The following is a 19,814-nucleotide window of genomic DNA, read 5'->3' as shown; positions in this document are numbered from 1 at the left end:
AGCTTCCAGTGCCAAGGTCAGAGATTCTCCCCGTCTTTCAGATTCTGGCATCAGACTTAATATTTCAAAAATGTTTACCTGCGTTTTAAAATTTCACATCATGTGAATTTTCCATTACTGTTAAATAAATAAATAAATAAATAAATAAATAAATAAATAAATAAATAAATAAATAAATAGGAGGAAAGTGTTTTTGGCACCCAGTTTCAGTCCATGTTCTTTATACTCCCTTGCTTTGGCCCCGTAGCAGTGCAGTGCTGATCTGTAGTAGTGGGTGCTGGAACTAACCTCTTGCCTCAGAGCCAAAAAGAAAAAGAGACAATGAAGGAGACTGTGGTACTAGAAACCCTTTGGGAGCACACACCCAATGGTCTAAGTACTTTCCATTAGACCCCACCCACTAGATTTGCTCTCAGTAGTGCCAAGTTGTAAAGGCCATGCCTCAGTTAAACCCACGAGCCTTTACAAAAACACTTATGTTAACACTATCAGGATACACAATTCGAAAATTAAATGCACATTAAGAAAAGAGAGTGATGGCTGTAGACACATTTAGGTAAGAATAAAGGGAACGGAAGGGCTGGTACATTACTATTTCTAGCAATGGTCAAGAGGTTTCTGATCTGATAAATTGAGTACATGCTAGGACTTGATGGACTTACTTTCCTTTAATAATTATATTTTATTGTATTGGAGATGGATTAAGTCTTTACAGGTTTTATAAAGTAATATTTTTCATTGAAAGAAAATTTTCTTCTTGATAAACTGAAGCATCAATTAGCATTCCATGTGTCCTGTCCTTATAACCCAACACATCCACTAAGCATTGGAAATAAAAAGTATCTTTGTGTACAAAGAACAATCACACACTACTTTTGTCTATTAGAGTGCTGTAAGATCTTAAAAGATTATAAAAAATTAGACATGCTTAGGATCAAATTCTATATCACTGGAGAATCCAAAGTGCTATTATAGGGTGAGATTTTCCTGGCCTAGGCCATTTATAATCACATTTCTTTCCAGAACCCAGCAGGGTGGGTCCAGGATTCCCCTTCATCCACCCACGGAGCCATTGCTAATAAGCAAGACTAAATTGCTTTTTCTTCTTCATGCATATGAGTCTATCTGTACACGCCTCCAATATCTCAAAACAGATGTTTGCTGTTGGAATTGTCATGTGTGTGCAACATATTCCACAAGTGGGGATATTCCGGGGTCTAGGGTGTGTGGCAACATCATTTAGGGTAGAGTTCTCAGAACAGTCAGTGGGGAGTCTGTGATTCTGTCAAAAGACCATTTTATACAGCACTTTCCTAACAACATAACAATGTGAGGGAGATTTTAGGTGTCTCTAACAGAATAACAAAAACATTCAGCACTTTGTGCACACATTAGTAAAAGTCAGGCTAGAACAAAAGCAAAAATGCATACCAGCCAGCTATTTGAATAGAAAAAGTTACTATGGGAAACCCAGTAAATATGGAAGTGTTAATGAGGAAAGATCACCACTACAGCAAATTTAGCAAGTGCAGAAAGAGCTAATCTCCTTAGGAAAAGAAAGGGAAATGTTGACATTAGTTATATAGAAAAATTTGCTAGTTTTTAGTGCAGTCTTGAACAACCGCAATCCAGATGCTTGAGATAGGCAAGCTTCACACCGACGCAAACTCCAGAGAAATGCCATGGAGGACTGCTAGATTAGAGATTCTGTTCCATGACCATTCTGCTAAGTGTTAGGAAGCACAAGTTATTACCAAAACTGCCAGAGACACTGAAAACAGCATACAGCCTTCAATGTGGATTCCAGAGCCCCACTCCAGACCTCCTTGGATAATTCTTGGATAAGTAGTCTCTCCATATTGATATTGATTATAGTGTTATTATCAACAGAGGTGGGACCACAATAAACTCAGGCTGTTTCTCACAGCATTTTCAAATATTCTGAACATGTTTTTAACTCAACGAAGTATCTTCAGATGCCTTGACCCCTTTCCAGCAGTTGGAAGTAGAGGTGTATATGAGCTGTTGCCGCCTATAACTTTCCTCAGAGGATATTAGGCAGTCATGTCTGAGTTCCTTTGCCAAGATTATATTTAATGCCTGCATCGACCTGGAGAATTAGCCAGGAGATTATTAATCAATCATTCACTGAGTGTCTATTGTGAGCCAAAAATTTGAAAAAAACTTTTGACTTAAATAAAAACTAACATAGCCTTGGCCCTCATATATGCTTTATGTAGTAAGAGGAAATACATTAAATAAATTGATAATATGCAGATGCAAACATTGGAAATCTTATGAAGAAAGAAAAAGCTATAATGAAGACTTATTGCAGTAAAAAAAAAATCAAGAGTGACCCTTGCTCTCTTCACTAAAATCACATGGCTTGGAACATAACCTTCTCATTTTCCCAATAAGCAGCAATTCAAAGCCCATGTGGGCCTAAGATTGGTTGTGTACATACGTGTTATATTTGTGTAGCTTGGTGTTTTTGTGGGACTCATAACAGTGGGAGTAGGGGGAAGGTGTCTCTGAGGGGCTTTTTTGCCTTCTTTTGGAACCCTTTTTCTCCTACTGGGTTTCCTCATCCATCTTTAATAAGAGGGTTTGTACCTATCCTATTGTAACTTGTTTTGCTGTGTTTGGTTTATATCCGTGGGAAGCCTGCTCTTTTCTGAAGGGAAACAGAGGAGGAATGGATCTAAGGGAGAGAGAATGTATGGGGAGAGACTGGGAGGAATGGATTGAGGGGAAACTGGTTGGACTGAATGTATGAGAAAAAAAATACAAACGAACAAAAAGAGGCAAAAGCTACTTTCTAATGCATAATTAAGTGTGCTAATGTGAGTTGTAAACTCATCAGCAAAACCAATTCCCTAAAGACCAGAGGAGAGTCAGAACATGATCCACAGAAAGATTTGTGTGTTTACTTGTCCATAGCAGTATTATTCATAAGGGCTGAGAAGCATAAATAATCCAGTTACCTATTGATTGAGGCTAACTCAATATTTCACGTTTGACAGCACTGCCAGTGTGCTTTCCAAGTTTCCTCTGTCACATGCAGAGAGGCCAGAATCTATACCTATGTCATCATTCACTAGTGTCTGATGTTTCTGTTTGCTTTTTCCTAATATAGCTATCCTGATGTGTAGGAAGCACTGAATTTTATGGATCTGTTTTACATTTTTTAATTACAAATTTTATTAATTGGGCCAACAAGCTGGCTTACAGTGTAATGGTACTTTCTACTCAAGCTGGGAGACTTTTGTTCGATGCTAGAAATGCATGAAATGATTAATGGAGAGGACTGACACCTTAAAGTTGCCTTCTGACTCCACAGGAATGCCATGGCAAGTGAAACCTCTACCCATTCATGTAATATTAATGTGTACTTTTTAATTAAAAATACATTATTAATCTTTCCATATACTTAGTGGCTATTTTAAATCTTCTTAGAGCTTTATTCAAATTCTTTGTATATTCCTTAATTGAGTTATTTCACTTCTTATTACTTAGTTATGTAATTTACATATACTCGATAAGAAAGTTCCTAATGAGGCCTATGTTTTAACAAACACATCCCATGGTAATATACATTGTCCTTTATTTACCTGAGTGCGTACTTTGAGGAACATTTTTGGAAAGTCTAATCCAATTATATTTTTTTATTTTATCCCCTGGTGTTTATTGTAGTGCATAAACTAAGTTCATTGCCTAACTTAAATAAACTGAAATTATATCCAACAGTTATTCAAATAATTACATAGTGCACCTACACTTCATTCTTAGTTATTTTTATTTGTAATGTAAAACAGTGATACAATTTTTCCTATATAGCTGTCCTGTTACCTTTCTAAAAAATTTTAACTTCTTCCATTTCATCATTCACTCACTTCATTGACAACCAGTTGAATATTAATGGAAGAGCATATTGTTTTGTCGATTCTATCTTACCAATCCATATGACTATAATAAAATCATAATTAGTGAAACTTTGTGGTAAAATGTAAAACTTTCTTACTTTATTTCCAAACATTTTTTGCCTACTCTGAGCCATTTGCATTCTATGACACTTGTTGATCTGTTTGGACATTGAGCTGACCTGTGAGAGCACCTTATTTCCATCATTAAAATCAATAAAATATCTAAGTATGTGTTTTATTTATTTATTAATTAAAATTATTATTTTTATATCTAAGAGTTATTTTGTTTCAGATAATAAATACTATAGAATAGTGGGAGCATCTCAAGGTTTTCACCAACCTTTACCACAAGTCATTTCACTGATTCATCGGCTTCACTTAACCTCATGGTCACACAAGTGCCTCATGGCTTTATTTCCTCTCTATCTACAACCTCTCTAAGACTCCAAACCTAGTTTTTGAATTTCATCTTCTTAGTGAACATCTGTACTTGGATATCTCAAAAAAAACATTCTTCAAACACAAAGTTAAATTTTAGTTTAATTCTTCCATGCCCTGGAGTAAGTCAAGTCTAATAATTAATGCATGTGCTGTGAAAAGAGACCATCTTCCATTAAATTGCACAGGACAAATGACTGGAATTCGTTCTTTCTTATGCCTCCCTTGACAGTCCTCACTTTGCCAAAAGCACTTTCACAACATCCCACAAGCCACACTCCACACTCCACAAACCAGCTTCTATCCTTCTGTGATTGCTGATAACACTTCCCAATCCAAGATACTCTTATCTCTTCCCTGAACTACTGCAATCACATTCTAACGGGGTTTCTTGCCTTCATTCTAGGTATCTTTGGTCCATTCCAATCACAGAAGTGTGTTTTTAAAAGTCAAGTCTAATCATGCAAACATGCTTGAAAACTTGGACTGGCTTCTTTTACTTCTCATGATAAAATTCTACATCCTTACCACAGTCCACAGGACCATGCACAGCTTGGTTCATGCATACATTTGTCTCATATTATACCACTGTTCTTTTCTACAAATACATTAAATCTCATTCCTTTACATGTCTTCTATCTTTTGTTCCTCTGGGCCAGACCATATTTTATCTGGAGTCTTAAACATGTTGACTCATATATGTAGTCATTTTTATGGAAAGGGGTTAAATGATTCCCTCTCAGGCACAATTGTACAATAGGATTTTATAAGTAATATCTTTTCCTCAGTGTACTTATTAATCTCTATAGTGTTCATTTTAGTCTTAGATTGCTGCCCATCTTCCTATAAGCTGTAACCTTCATGAGATCTGAGATGAACTTATCTGGGTTAACTTTGCATACCAGAAAGTCATTGTTTTTCTCTTGCAACTAAGATATGGAATGGATTTAAGAGAGAAAGAAAGAAGAGAGAGAACAACCATTTGTTTTCATTCCTTAGTTATTTTTACTGCATGTATTTCATGTCCATAATTTCTTATATTTCAAAATGATGGCTAGCTGGGCCCAGGTTTAAATTCTGCTAACTTGGCTTTCAGAAACAGATAATGCTTTTTTCCCCTTGGAGTACCAGAGAAAGGTCCCAGATTAGCTCTCAGTGATATGAGTTGTATAACATAGCCAATTCTGAACCAGTCCTTAGGCTAGTACCGGTTCCAAAACCACAAGAAAAATCAGACTCAGTCAAAGCATGTACACACAGAGCTTAGGGAAGAAACTCCCAAAATGAAGGAAGAAGAAAGAAAATTAAGTCTCAGTATAAAAGGCATTAGTAAATCTCCAATACTTAGCCAATTGGTGTCTTGACTTTTGGCCAATAACACTAATCAAATGGATAAAGTGTATCTTTAGACAATGATATTGCTCTAGACCAATGAGAAAAAGATAAAGGATGGAGAAAAATCTTTCTGGATGAATGAAACTGACCTGAAGCTCCATGTCCAACCTTTACTATCTGATTAACCACTGTCCAAGTAATTAAACACTTTGGTTTTCCTGCTTTGTTTGTTTGTTTTTGTTTTTGCCTTGATTTGTAATAATGCTTCCTAACAACCAGAGATTTTGTGAGACCCATGTATTATCAGACCAAGTAACTTAATTGGGCATGATATAGAACAAACCCTCAAATTCTTTTCATTTCTCCCTTTCCTTCTTCCAAATTTGGCCCTAGTGTCTATTCTTCCCTCACCTTGCAAATATGGTTTTCTATTGAAATACATCCATCCATGTCTACTGAACAAGGAAGGAGGGAGGGAAGGAGGAAGGAGAGAGAGAGAGAGAGAGAGAGAGAGAGAGAGAGAGAGAGAGAGAGAAGGGGAGGAGGAGGAGGGAGAGGGAGAGGCAGAGGTGAATAGAATCGAAGGAAAATGGAGAATTTTTCAGTTCTGAAAGAGTCAGGTGAGGTTGACGGGTGTAACACAGGCCCACCTTCCAACACCGCCCAGAGGAACCTTGAGCCAGTAATATCCTTTCTAGCCAGCTCACACCTGGTTCTCAGGGAACTGTACTTTAGAGTTAGCACAATGAACTTGTTTGTATTGTTCTGTGTGATTTCTTCCTGCCCTCACCTGAAACCACATTTCAATCAATTGCTAATGTTAGCGTGGGAGTCCTAATCCTCCTTTAGCCTCTGCAAGTCACCACATCTCCTAGGGTCAGAGGAAGGAGTTTGAGTGCTGGAGGAAGCATAACTGAAATGCAGACAGAGCTGTCTGTTTTCTCTCAGGCAATGAGAGGGATTCAACCCAATAAATAAATGAGCTTTACAGCTAATACCGCTGCTAGGTCCTAGATGCATCTAACATTGCCTCAGTTGCCAACGATCTTTCTTCAGAGACCAGCATAAGCCAGTCTAACATGACCGTCTAAAAAGTTACGTTTAAAATTGAAGTGGCTTGTGGCGTGTGTCAAACATGGGAGTCAAATTTCTGAGCAATATTATCAGATAAGCCATCATGAAAATAGTCCAGTGGTCTGCAAAAGAGCTCCTTGCAGAGACATCAGCAATGCCTGGAGACAGGGTAGGGAATCGCTAGAGGATTCCCAAGGGAACAGGTTTGGGAGGGTTCTCAAGATTAAAGAGCTAGAATGTTGCCAAATTTCCAGGCTTACGGAGTGTTTCTATAACCTACTATCCATCTATAGTTTGGTGCACAGTTGATTTTTATAGCAACCTTCTAATAAAAGTATGGGGATAGCAAGCTGTCACTTACCTCAAGCTCTCTGTAGTGGCTACTGTCATCGATCCCAAAGTTCTTAACACAGAATGCATTTAGCTTTGTTCAGCTGAAGAACATTGTTTGACTTTTGCATCAGTCTTTGACAGGTTGCATTAGCCTTTTCTGAATATGTGAGTATTAATTCAATAATAGATGGCCTATTAAAATATGAAAAGTAACTACATTAGTAGTAAAATGTGAGTACCCTAGAGACTTTTGTTTACATATACATATTAACATTCAACAAAGGGAACTGAACTCAGTCACTAAAGGCACATTTACCCCCCCCCCACCCAGTGTACAGCTCGCATGGCTGAGAGGGTAATTTCGATTGAGCACATGACTCTCAGAAGAAAAAGGTACGAGGATAGGCAAAGTTAAGTATACACTACTTTCCCTAATCCAGCTAATATCACATTTGCTAATGTCTCCTCGGTCAAAGCCAGTCACAGGGCTGAGCTGGGTGAGAGCGGGAAATAATAATTCAAGTTGTATCCCCTTAGATGGTTAATGCTGGAACAACCTTGCAGATATTAAAAACAAAAGGTGGTCCCAAGAGAATGAGAAACCTTGGCATCAGGCTACCAGGTGGACGGGGAAACAACCAAGAATGCTGCCTCAAAGCATCAGACTGTGAAGCCATCAGGAAGCAAGCCTTAGGAGAGTAAGCCTCAGACTTGACCTCTCATTTTCTGTTGCAATTCTCGATTCTCACACACTGACTGGAGACCCAGCCTAGGTATGCCTGTTTGGATAAATACAGAATATCTTCCTTTCTTTTTTTTTCTAGGCTGCAACATGCCATTGTAAAATATTTGGTGGTTTTGGATCTTTGCACATCTTTATTGGAGTCTATCTTGCTCAGTAAATCGATCTTATAGTAAAAAAAAAAAAAGTTCACTCAGAAAATGCATGATTAAGCCTTTGTCCGCTTCCTCATAATCTGTGTGATAACTGAAAGCTCTCCAACCTCTTGAAGAAATGTCTTCTAGAAAACCAAGTCGAAAAACAGATGCGGTGTCTCCAGGGCTATTAAAAGCACATGACAATGTGCTTTATATTGCAATTACGTGACAATAATTGTGAATCTTTTTCGACTGCGAAGTACCTTGTAAATGCTAATGATGTTATTAGTAGTCATTGACTCTTGCAAAATCAAATTGGAAATAAATACCAGAGGGTTTTTGTTTTTATAGTGTCTGCAAACTCATGCCTTATATCATTTAGATTGACGCTTCCTGCATTGGAGCAACACTTTTAGACCCAGGATTCCAGTTGAACTCTTGCTTTAAGTACTCCTGCCTGAAAAAACGTCCCCAGCTGCCTTCCCCGGGGGATGACAGGTCCTTTCATATGGAGTCTGTTTGTCCACATTTTCTTCAGCGGTTCCACCACCAACCGCCAGTGAATCCCGCCATAACAAATCTCCCCAGGCCTCTCAAGACCTGCGTCTGCACAGGCCTTCACCTAGGACTGGAATCTCCCAAGTCCTGTGCCAGGCCACCTGCACATCCCCAGCCAGGGAGGCAAGCTGATCCTGGGCTTTAGACTAACCTCCAAGCTCGGGTGTTTGGGAAAGCCTCTACCCTCTCCCACCCTCCAGGCAGAGTTAGTCATTGTCTTACTGGGCTGGAACAGCCTTTCACATTCTTCTGCTAATACTTCATTTATTTGTTTACATGTCTGTCTCCCCAGCAGGATGCTGGGCTCTTGGAAACAAAATTGTGTTATCCATCTCCACCCATAGCACATAGCCCAGTGTCTGAAATTTTAACAAAGGATTTTGTACACGCAGGGGAATTGCTAGCCTACCTAGTTGAGTGGTAGTCTACACTGACTAAATGTAAAGTCTCTTCTTTTTGAGTGTGTTTAATGTGTAAAAATTATATAAAAATAGCGATGTTAAGTTTTTTTGGTGTGTGTGTGTGTGTGTGTGTGTGTGTGTGTGTGTGTGTGTGTGTGTGTGTGTGTGTGTTAAGTTCTGGGACTAATTCAGGGTCTTCCAAATGCTAAACTAACACCTCACGTACCCAGCCCTAAACTGTTTCTTCAAAATAAAGTTTTCACCTTCAGATTATCAGTAAACCTTACATGAGGTTTTTAAACTTCAGCATTTAAATCACCTGTGAGAAACTGACAGAAAGGCACACCTAAAGGAGTGACAGGCTTTAGGGGAAGAACCAAGCCTCTGTTTCCAGAAACAACCCCCCCACCCCCATCCCCCACCCCCAAAGTGATTCTGATGCCTATCAAAGTTTGAAAGCCATCGCAATAAACCAATCCGAAGTTTGAAATTGCCGGTTGCAGTTGTTTCAAATAGTTCTTGCTGTCAGAGGGTGCAGGAACAAAAGCGCCTATTCAGAGAGCTGGGAGCCCTCTCTCCACCTGGCCTCAGATGCCTGAGCTCTCCCTGGAGAGTTAATGCCGCCTTCCTTATCGACAGGCAGCCTGGGCAGCCTTTGATCAGGAGCTTCTTCATTCTGGCTTATTCTTTACTTCAAAGCTGGGAAACTGGATCAGACCTCTCTCTTTTCCCCTTCACTCAGGGTCCAGCCAGCCCCACAGGTGGGCCAGCCCCATGGAGAAACCTGCACAGACAGGCTTCAGCCTTCACAGAGACCAGGAGAAAAGCTTTTGTGGGACGGACACTCCTGTCTGATTCTCCCTGAACGCAACTGGTGCCAAGGAGAAACCAGGAGAGGAAATCTGAGCTTGTTCTAAGTCGGCCCTGTGGGTGTGGAGTAACCACAGTTAGGGCACAGTTCATGAAGAACAGTTCTGTGGCGTTCCATCTCCTAATCCCTGAGGCAAGACGTCCAGGTTAGGCTGCAAAGTTCTTAAAAAAAAAAAAAAAAGCTGCCCCCCCAGGTTCCAGAAGAAATCATGTATCAGGGAATTAAAATTAGCTCCCAAGTGAAAATTCACGTAAAAGAAGATGATAGAAGATCTGATTTGTGAATGAGAGAATGCCAGAATTTCCATTTCAGGGACTGACACGGGCTCACACTAGATGTTTTTTCAGACCCACAGTAGTTATCCAAGCAAGACCCTTCCATTTGATCTCTCAAATATACTGCATTTTAAATGTACTGAGAAAGATTATACACCTTCAGGAACTAGTTGTATAATTCATTTAATAAGTACACAAATTAGGATGTCCTTTTAAAAAGATGTAACTCACACATCGTTCGCTTTGCCCAAGAGAACATACACCTTGGTGCTTTTTATCTGCAGAATTAAGCAGTCTAAATTTAGAACATTCTCGTAACCACAAAAGAAATCCTGTATCTGTGAGAAAGCATCCCCCCTCTGTCTTCCCATGCACAACTCTGAGAGCTACTTACTTTCTGTCTCTACAGATCTACATATTTTGTATATTTTGCATAAATTCAATTATAAATCAGATGGTCTTAGATTATTTGCCTAAGGCTAATATAGCATTTATCAATGCTCTCTTCCTTTTCATGAATAAATATCCCATAGAATCAATATATCTATTATTTTATTATAAACTCGCTTAATAATTAGCACTTGGGATCTTTTCATTTTGAACTACTATGATTAAATCTACCTGGAAAATTTGTTTATAAATATGTGATGCGTATGCACTATTTATCATATCTAAGAATGGAACTGGTGCTAAGATATGACTTAGTCATCAAAGTGCCTGTCATTCAAACCTAAGAACCTAAGTTCAGATCCGGGATACCCACATAAAAGCCGGGAATGATGGCCGATGTCTGAAGCACAAGTGCCAAGGGGTTGGAAACAGGCAATGTCCTACAGCTCATAGACCACCCAGGCTAACCTTATAGATTAGTACACACACACACACACACACACACACACACACACACACACACACACACACACACACTTGCACAGTGTTGTGATTTGAATGAGAAACAGCCCTAATAGGCTGTGTATTTGAATACTTTGTCTCTTGTTGGTGTCGCTATTTGGGAAAGTTATAGGATGTTAGAGGCAGAACCTTGTTGGAGGACACATTTCACAGGTTTCATGGCCTGCCCCTCTGCCTCTTCTCTTACTCTACTTGTAGTACGCAAATGAAGTGTGATCAGAATGCATTCTGCCCACCAACCGTGCCTCATAGTCCTGCTGTCATTGCCTTCCCCACAACAAAGACCACATCCCCTCAGGAACTGTAAGACAAAACGAACCCTTTCTTCCCTGAGTTGGTTATATAAGGGTATTACAACACAGAAAGAGAAAATTTGCTAATGCATGGGGTTGTTCCGTAACTCTATAATTAATATTTTGAGAGCCTCCATAATTGTTTCACAAACTGAACGCACCATTTTCACTCTCGCCGGAATTTGATGAGCATTTTAATTTCTCTATACCCACACCAGTATCTTGCTAATTAAAGCCAATCTAGCTGATGCACACTGGCAGCCCTTGTAGTTTAATTTGCATTTTGCTTACAACTAGTGACACTGAGGATCATTGCCCCAATTGATGCCCATCTGCATATCTGCTTTGAACAGATGCCTACTCAAATTCTTTACACACTTTCTAAATTGGGTAATTTATATTTTCAGGACCAAATTCTGATATTCATACATTATGTACAGACAAGCTTCTCACAAAATAAAAGATTGACAAGTCTTTTGTTCAAGACTGAAGTTTTGTGGTTTATTTTTCCTTCACAGCATGGTTCGAAGCATGAAAGTTTTCAACTTTGACATCAAATTTCTCTTGCTCATTGGCTTTGGATGCCATAGTTAAGAAATTATGAATATAGCTGATCAATACTTAGTTCTGTTTTCTTTTAATAGTTCTAACATGTTTGCTGAATTACATGACCACTTTATGTTATGGATATGGTGTGAATTGGGGTCCACACGGATTGTCTTTTTTTTTATCGTGTCAAGCCAGGAGAGGAAGAGAGGGAGAGGGAGAGGGAGAGGGAGAGGGAGAGGGAGAGGGAGAGAGAGAGAGAGAGAGAGAGAGAGAGAGAGAGAGAGAGAGAGAGAGAGAGAGTGGAAGAGCGGAAGGAAGAGTGAGAGTCTCCTGTAGCTTTATTCACCACTTATACTACACGGATTGTCTTGTGTGGCGTCTAGCTTCACTTGATTGAAAGGCTGTCTGTCTGTCTTCGTTTTCCTCAGCAATCCACAGAAGCTTCCACAGAAGCCTTAGAGTTTGCCCTTAGACTCCGTTCCACCTTAGTCCTCACCTATGGGCGTGCTTACTCTGTTACAACTTGGTTCTTTTTGTTGTGACTGGTTTGATTACTGAGCAGTGTTAGTCTTCCAAACTGTCGTTGTTTAAACTCATTTTTGCTATTCAAAAAATTGGCATTTTAATGTAAAATTTGCAATCAACCTATTGATTTCTGGTATTCTAAGTTTATATTCAGTCTATGCATAGAGTTGGATAACCATAACCCAATTTTAATAAGCAGTAATTTTTCAGTCTTTGGACACATCTTTCCAGTCACTTTCTTCAGAATATTTTGTAGTTGTCCATGAAAATGTATTACACTTCTTTGAGTACATTTATCCCTAACTGTTTTAAATGAGATTGTTCTCTTCTTACAGTTACACTTTTGAATTATTCAGTATTTCCACAAATAAGGTGCAGTAACTCAAATTATTTCTCACTGAGCAAATTTTTGTAGCTTACCTTTCTAGAAAATGTTTTATGTTATTTAATTTGTTGGTATATAGTTTTCGCCTTTGTTCTATTTTATTTATATGCTTGCATTCCTTTTCTGCAACAACTGCTCACTAGCCTGGCGCTTGGAACCTTGACATCCTCCTACTTAAACTAAAATAATTCCAATACAGACATGTGCTTCCATGCCTGCTCTGTTGCTTTCTTCATATGGTTTGGGTTCTGTATGTGTTTTGAATATTATTAGGCTCTTATCAGATTATGTATGGTTTCCAAACATTTTTGTACGTTCCATAGGCTGTCCCTCTACTCACTGTACAGAAGCATTATTTTGTTAGAATATAAATTATCTCTTTTCTTACCTTTCCTTTTAGGTCCAATGTCACTCCCTGAAAATTGCTCAAACCAATGGCCTAAATTCTTTTTCATTATTTTTATAGTATTAAGTCCATCATTTAAATCTTTTATTCCTTTAGAGTTTACTTTTATATGTAAGGAAAAGATCTAATCTAGTTACTCTGCATGTGAAAAACATGTTGTCCTCAAACCACTTATTAAGAGGCTGTCCTTTCCTCTGGATATGTTCTTGTTACATTTATTAAAACCTCATTAAATGCTAACTGGGCTCTCTGTTATGTTCCATTGGCTAATGTGGCTTTGTTTTAATGGAATAACATGCTCCCTAGATTATTATGGCTTTCCAGTATATTCTGAAGTAAAGGAGTACAGTATCTCCAATCTTGGCTTTTGGGGTTTTTGTTGTTGTTGTTGCTGTTGTTGTTGTTGTTGTTGTTTGTTTGTTTCTTTTGTGTTTTGTGCAACACTGGTTGGACTCTCAGGGATGTTTGGTTGTTCCACACATATTTTGGGAATGGTTTTTAGTTATAACAAACAAGCAAACCTATGTAGCGGCAAGATGGCTCAGCAGGTACAGGCGCATACCAGCAAATCTGCTGAGCTTATTTCAATCCCTAGGTACTTGACGTAGAGGGAAATAACGGGCATCAGAAAGTCATCTTCCGTCCTCCAAGTGACTCCATGTAGAGTGCAAGCATGCTGTCATTGCCTGTGTATAGTCACCTATTCCTATACCCTCACACACATACAGGTAAGTAAATACATGTAATGAAATATTTTTTTTCAATCATGCCACTATAATTTGATTGAGACTGTATCAAATAATAAGTGGAAATTTTATCAGTATCCCTTGTTTCTGTCCTTGAACACAGGCTAGCTTTCCACTTACGTGAATACTCCTCAGTGCCTTTATCACTCTGTAATGTTTGTCAGTATTTATGGCTCCCTTCCTTGTTTAAACTTATTTCTAAGCCTTTGTATGAAGGTGGTAAGTGGGACTGTGTTCTTTGCTTCTTTATCACTCTTACCATTTGTACACATAAATACTGCCCATTTTTAAATGTTGAATCCATATCTACAACCTTACTGGATTGCTTATAATTGCTTTTGTGAAGTCTTAGTGGTTTTCTATATATAATGTTGTCAAATGTTCCTGTAGATACTTTATCCCTAGAAATGAAGGTTTTATTGAAACTTGATCTATATGTAGACTGTTTAGAATGTGTATACAACAATATATATTCAATGGAAATGAAATAGCTACAGCAGGGAAGAAAAATATCACACCTTCTATCACATGTGAAATTTAAATTTAAAGTGTGCTTGGCAATGGTGGCACATGCCTTGACAAAGGCAGTCAGGGGCAGGTAGAGTCAGGTGGATCTTTGTGAGTTCAAAGTCAACCTGATCTACTTACAGAAAACCTGTCTAAAATAACCAAACATCTGAAGGAACAAACAAACAAACACAAAAACAAACAAACAACACCAATAGGGATGAGAGGATGGCCAGAGCAAATCACCCAGGCTCTGATGATGCAAATCCCAGTACGGGAGACAAAAGCAGCAGTATATCTGAGTTCCCGGCCAGCCTGTTTGATGGAGTGAGTTCCAGGACAGTCGGGGCTACACAGAGAAACTATTCTGATAAATAAATAGATAAATAAATAAATCACAAAAATATGCCTGTGTATATCATATATATGTTTACATTTTCATATATTCACATATGTATTTCTTCTACATAGAAGGAATAGCCTACATAAAGGAAAAGGGGACTCGAAAATGACAAAGGGATAAGAAAGTGTAATGAATAACAAATGTTAGTTTCTCATGTTATAAGGAGATATATATATATATATATCTGTTTCTAAAAAGAAGAGAGCTATCGCGGACAGGGAAGATAACAACGTGGCAAATGTGAGCCAAACACACACGTATGAAATTGTCCTAACAAAAACTATTATTCTGTATTTAAGAAAGAAGTAACAAAGATTCTGTAATGTATGTACCATATTGTGTTCTTACATGTTAAATGTTTCCTTACCATTAGCCACATTTTTAACACTTGATACCAATGGGAATTTCAGTGGCTGCTGCATCGTTTCTCATAGGGAATTTTCAAGTTGGTTGGTGAATTTAGATCCTCAGGTCCATTTCAGATACGCCAAATCAAAGTCAGTATTTAGGGAAGATTAAATGTGCACACATAAAATTTAAAGCACTACTTCTCAGGGCAGTAAAGAGCATTATGTTGATGCCAGTGATCTGAGGCATAGTTCAGTACTTGACTTACCCACGTCTCACCATGAGAAAATGATGAATGCACAGCCTAGAAAGTTTGATCAAGTTTCTCATCTGACCATATATGTGATCACTTTTCCTAATAACACTGTTTTATCCTGGCCTTCTACTTATAAATCTAACATACCACAAATAAGGATTCTGAGGAAAATATATGGAAAACTTCCCTTGAGTACCTTAGCCCAGAATTTTATTTAATAAAAATAAATGGTAACATTGGTTCTGTGGGAGATGAATTGGAGTTTCTAATAAAGTCTCCAATATACAGGTGCTTTCATTGCTTCTTTGATGGGCCTGGTTTAATTTACTCTTGTTCTCTTAACTCCATTTGTCTGGACAAAGGGGCATATTTTCCAGTGTAAGGAGAGAAAATAGGATGGGCAGTAATGCAAGGTGGCTTTTGTATTGAGCTCGCCTGTGCTTGTGAGCCATGATGAGTGACAGCTTCAATGTCACGCTGAAAACTGAGTCTAACTCCACACTCCACTGTCTCTCTGAATACCTACAGTGATAAATTTGAGTGCTCTGAAATTTGCCACAGGAGGTGGTGAGTTTACAAATTCAATATGACCCTATTTTTCATACAAATAATCTCAAAGTTACTTAAAAGTAAGAATATTTAATTTTAGCAAGACCAATCATTTTTTTTATCTCCACATAACAAATATCTTGAGATTGGGAAAGGCCCAGATATTCAAAATAGGTGGTAGGTACTGATTTTGACAGTGTTTTCTATAGCAGTCAATGTTGCCTTTCAAATGAACTGAATTGTCTACAGTAAATCTAACATTACTAGAAATTTCTGGCATGAAAGTGACCAGAAGTTACCAACTTTGGTTAAATTTGGCTCTTAAATAATTTTTGTAACATGTTTATTATAAGTAATATCCCAATTGAGTTATCTGCAGATAGGAAACTGCAGAACTACAGAGAGATTAACGAGATGCAACTGTAAGGTGTATTAAAGACACAATGCACTGTAGTCATACTATTATTACAGGTTACCATGGATACTGACTCGTGTAACTTATGATGCTCTACAACTAGATTCCATGCTCTGAGCTCAAAGACTTCTAGAAGGGCCTAAAAAGCTCAACTAAGTCAAATTTTGGTTAAAGTTTTTGAAGATATAGCTGTCTTCTCCTTTCAGAAATCAACATGAAAATGATAATAGTAACCATCTTAATAATAGAAAATTCTATCTCCAATTAAACTGAAGGGCAACAGAATCTCAGAGCACAGCTTATGAAAGAGGTATTATTGGAAATATAGCAAAAATAGCAATTAGTTGGAGGGAAAACTAAATGTTAAAAAATAGCTTTGAGTAAATCAGTTATCTAAAAATAATGCCTATAAATATAATAGTCACCCTGAAACAACTTAGGAGCAACTAAGTTTGGCCACATCCTGAGTCTTGCCTATTACTATGTGGTAGCAAATAAAGTGTGTAGGAATGAGTACCAGGCGTGAGGACCCATCATATAAAAACCTACCTGTCCTCTCACAGCAAATATAGTTATATGCCAAGATGGAGGAAATATAACAAGGAATTATGACTATACAGTAAGAAGCTTTAAGTCAGACGGGGGGAGGAGGAGGAGGAAGAGAAAGAGAGAGAGAAAGAAAGAAAGAAAGAAAGAAAGAAAGAAAGAAAGAAAGAAAGAAAGAAGGAAGGAAAGAGAGAAAGAAAGGAGAAAGTCAATATTAGGTCAAATACCCTCTGTGTGTGTGTGTGTGTGTGTGTGTGTGTGTGTGTGTGTGTGTGTGTGTGTGACATACATACCACCATGACCAACACAGATACCATAAGGTATCCCTGAAAACAAACATTGTATGAGAGATTTATCAAAAACAACTGCTCGCTCTTAGGCTATTCATTTTTCAAATGGCCAACTATTCATACTATCAAATAAAAAAGACAGAATTTAAAATATGCAAAGGGCCTCCCTTCCCTTCCTCCTGATGCTGTTTTTGGCACTGCTGTTATGGAAGAAGCTTGTAGCATGGCATTGGGTTCTCGCCCCTCTACATTACTGAAGGACAGAGAGAACAAAGCCAAGAAAGAGACTGACATTTCCCACAGTCATATCAATCTCCTGTATGGCTGGTTCATCAGTTAAGAAAAGAGGATGGAACTCTAAGCTTGGAGGATTCCCAGATGAGTCTAGAGCTTGCCATCAACACACTGGGGACAGCACAAGCAATGCCTTCATTTCAGATGGCGAGGACCATGTGAGCTTCCAATTATTGATGAGAACTTTGACTCATTTTTGACCCATTGAAGATAAGAAAAACAAAACAAAACAAAACCACTAAACTGCCAAAACAAGAAGCTGCACTTTGCTCTCAGACTCTACAATGTCGATAAAAATGACAAGCTCTCCCATGATAAGCTGTTACAGGTCTACAAATGATGATGGGAGTGAATATCTCTGACAGGCAGCAGGCTATCACCACAGACAAGACCACCCAAGAGACTGCTCAGGATGGAGATACTGCCATATTTTTGTAGAATTTGTGAAGGACTTATAGAACAAAATAAAACGAGTATCTTATCTTTTCCCCAAGGGACAGAGACCAAATTGTTCTTCCTTTCTAATATTTAAGTACTGGAACTTCTTTGTGTCCTCCAGTCATCCCCTGCCCTGCCATTCCTTTACCCATAATACTGCTATTCTTGCATGACAATCCCAAATCTTTCCTCTCCACACAGATCTGGCTTTTGTGTACACACAGGCATTACAGAATGGCAACCAATCTATTTCTGTTCAATATTCACCCACCAGGCCTCTGTAAGTACACTCTATCCCTATTCTGCTGCTGAATGCCATGGATCCATTCCACCTGACAAAATCAGACAGGGACTCATATCAGGAAACAGACAGCAAAGCTTCCACTGTATGAGGACCATATCCATGCTGTCTTCCCTTCATCAGGACTCTAGCATGTTCCTGTGTCCTTCTTGTGTATTCATTACTTCCTTCTTCCCTGTCACCCAACCTTCTATTCATTCAGCCTTTCAGCCTTCCTCCTTTTCCTTGAGACTCTCTGTGTTCTATTTGATACTAGTCTATGCTCTTTTTCCTACTTCTGACATGGCAGGATAGTTGGAGGTCTCATGTGTCTCTGGGAAATTGTCTCTCCAGAAGCTTTTCTTCAACCAGTACTACTCTTGGAAGTCTATGACAAAATTTTAGTCCCCTGCTCTGTCATCACAGGGCTAATGAATGAACATGTTCACAAAAAGGGACCATAGTGAGGTTTTTAGAGTCATCTCCCCTAGGTGGTTTCCCCAGGTCTCTCTATCTCTGGCTCTTTTGATGTCAAAATGTTAATGTGGTTTCTTTTTTCAGTACGGTATTGACATTCAAAAAATAGTGTTATGACTGCCACTTTGCTCCTCTTTAGGGCACTGTTAGTACCAGAGTAGATGCTCAAAAAAATGTGGGCAACCTTGTTGTTTTTTGAAGGAAAAAGCTAGGCACTCTGGAGAACATCTACATCATCTCTGCAGCCTGGGTCATGTTCTGTATTCTGGAAGATTCTTCACATTTCCAACAGAAAGAATAGTGTGACAGACGTACCTGACTTAACTCAGTCATAAAGAATAACAATACTGCTCTTGGTGTCCTAAAGTGTCATACCAACTTATGAATGAATTTTATTCTTGGCAAATTTTAATGCTGGATGCCCCAATCAGCTCATAATCCTCATCAAAAGCATTGGATATATTGTTCCATGGGCTTCCAGATCACAGGACTCCTTCCTTATGTAAACCACTGCAGATCCTTGAGAAGCATGGGGCCTGGCACTGGTGGCCACAACTGAGGGACATTGGATGCCTTTGAGTGGTGCAGCTATACTTTTCTGCCAATGTCAGCTTAGACTTCATTGAGTCAGAATGTTTCTATCTGTGTCTGCTCTTGGCTGGCATTCTCTGGCACTGTTTGCTTTCTTCCTTGCTTCGCAAAGGTATCCAACATATTTAAACAGCCAACTCTTTAGGAAAAATTATGATATTGAAAATCCAAACACAAAAAACACTAAAAATGGGTTCTTTACAGGGAGGAGAAGGGGAGTGGCTAGGATGTATGACTTGAGTCTACATGAACTGGGGAGCTCTTTCTGAAATATGGCTGAGTTTCTGATCAAATGATATAATGTAGTAATTGTGTAAAGGGAAAGAATTGTCTGGTACTAATATTTTTGAGAAGTTCTTAAGAGGCCTCTTTGTTTACATATTAAAAGTTTCTAAGATTATTCGTCCCTTGCTGTACAGCAAACTGTCTTAATCCACAGTTTGTGCCTTATTATCCCATTAATATTATATTTCTCAGTCCATCAATAAATTATTGTAAATAGAACGAAAAATATAAA

The 19,814-nt window shown here is 38.5% G+C and overlaps 1 pseudogene; it reads left to right on the top strand.

The window, feature by feature from the left end:
• The first annotated feature begins 17,440 nt into the window (after positions 1 to 17,440).
• On the top strand, positions 17,441 to 17,949 carry Chp1-ps1 (calcineurin-like EF-hand protein 1, pseudogene 1; annotated as a pseudogene).
• The last annotated feature ends 1,865 nt before the right edge of the window (positions 17,950 to 19,814 follow it).

The sequence above is a fragment of the Rattus norvegicus genome, chromosome 3 (genome assembly GCF_036323735.1).
Source record: "Rattus norvegicus strain BN/NHsdMcwi chromosome 3, GRCr8, whole genome shotgun sequence".
In the NCBI taxonomy this organism is placed as follows: Eukaryota; Metazoa; Chordata; class Mammalia; order Rodentia; family Muridae; genus Rattus; species Rattus norvegicus.
The sequence above is the reverse complement of the archived record's forward strand: the minus strand, read 5'-3'. Positions and strand labels throughout refer to the sequence as shown.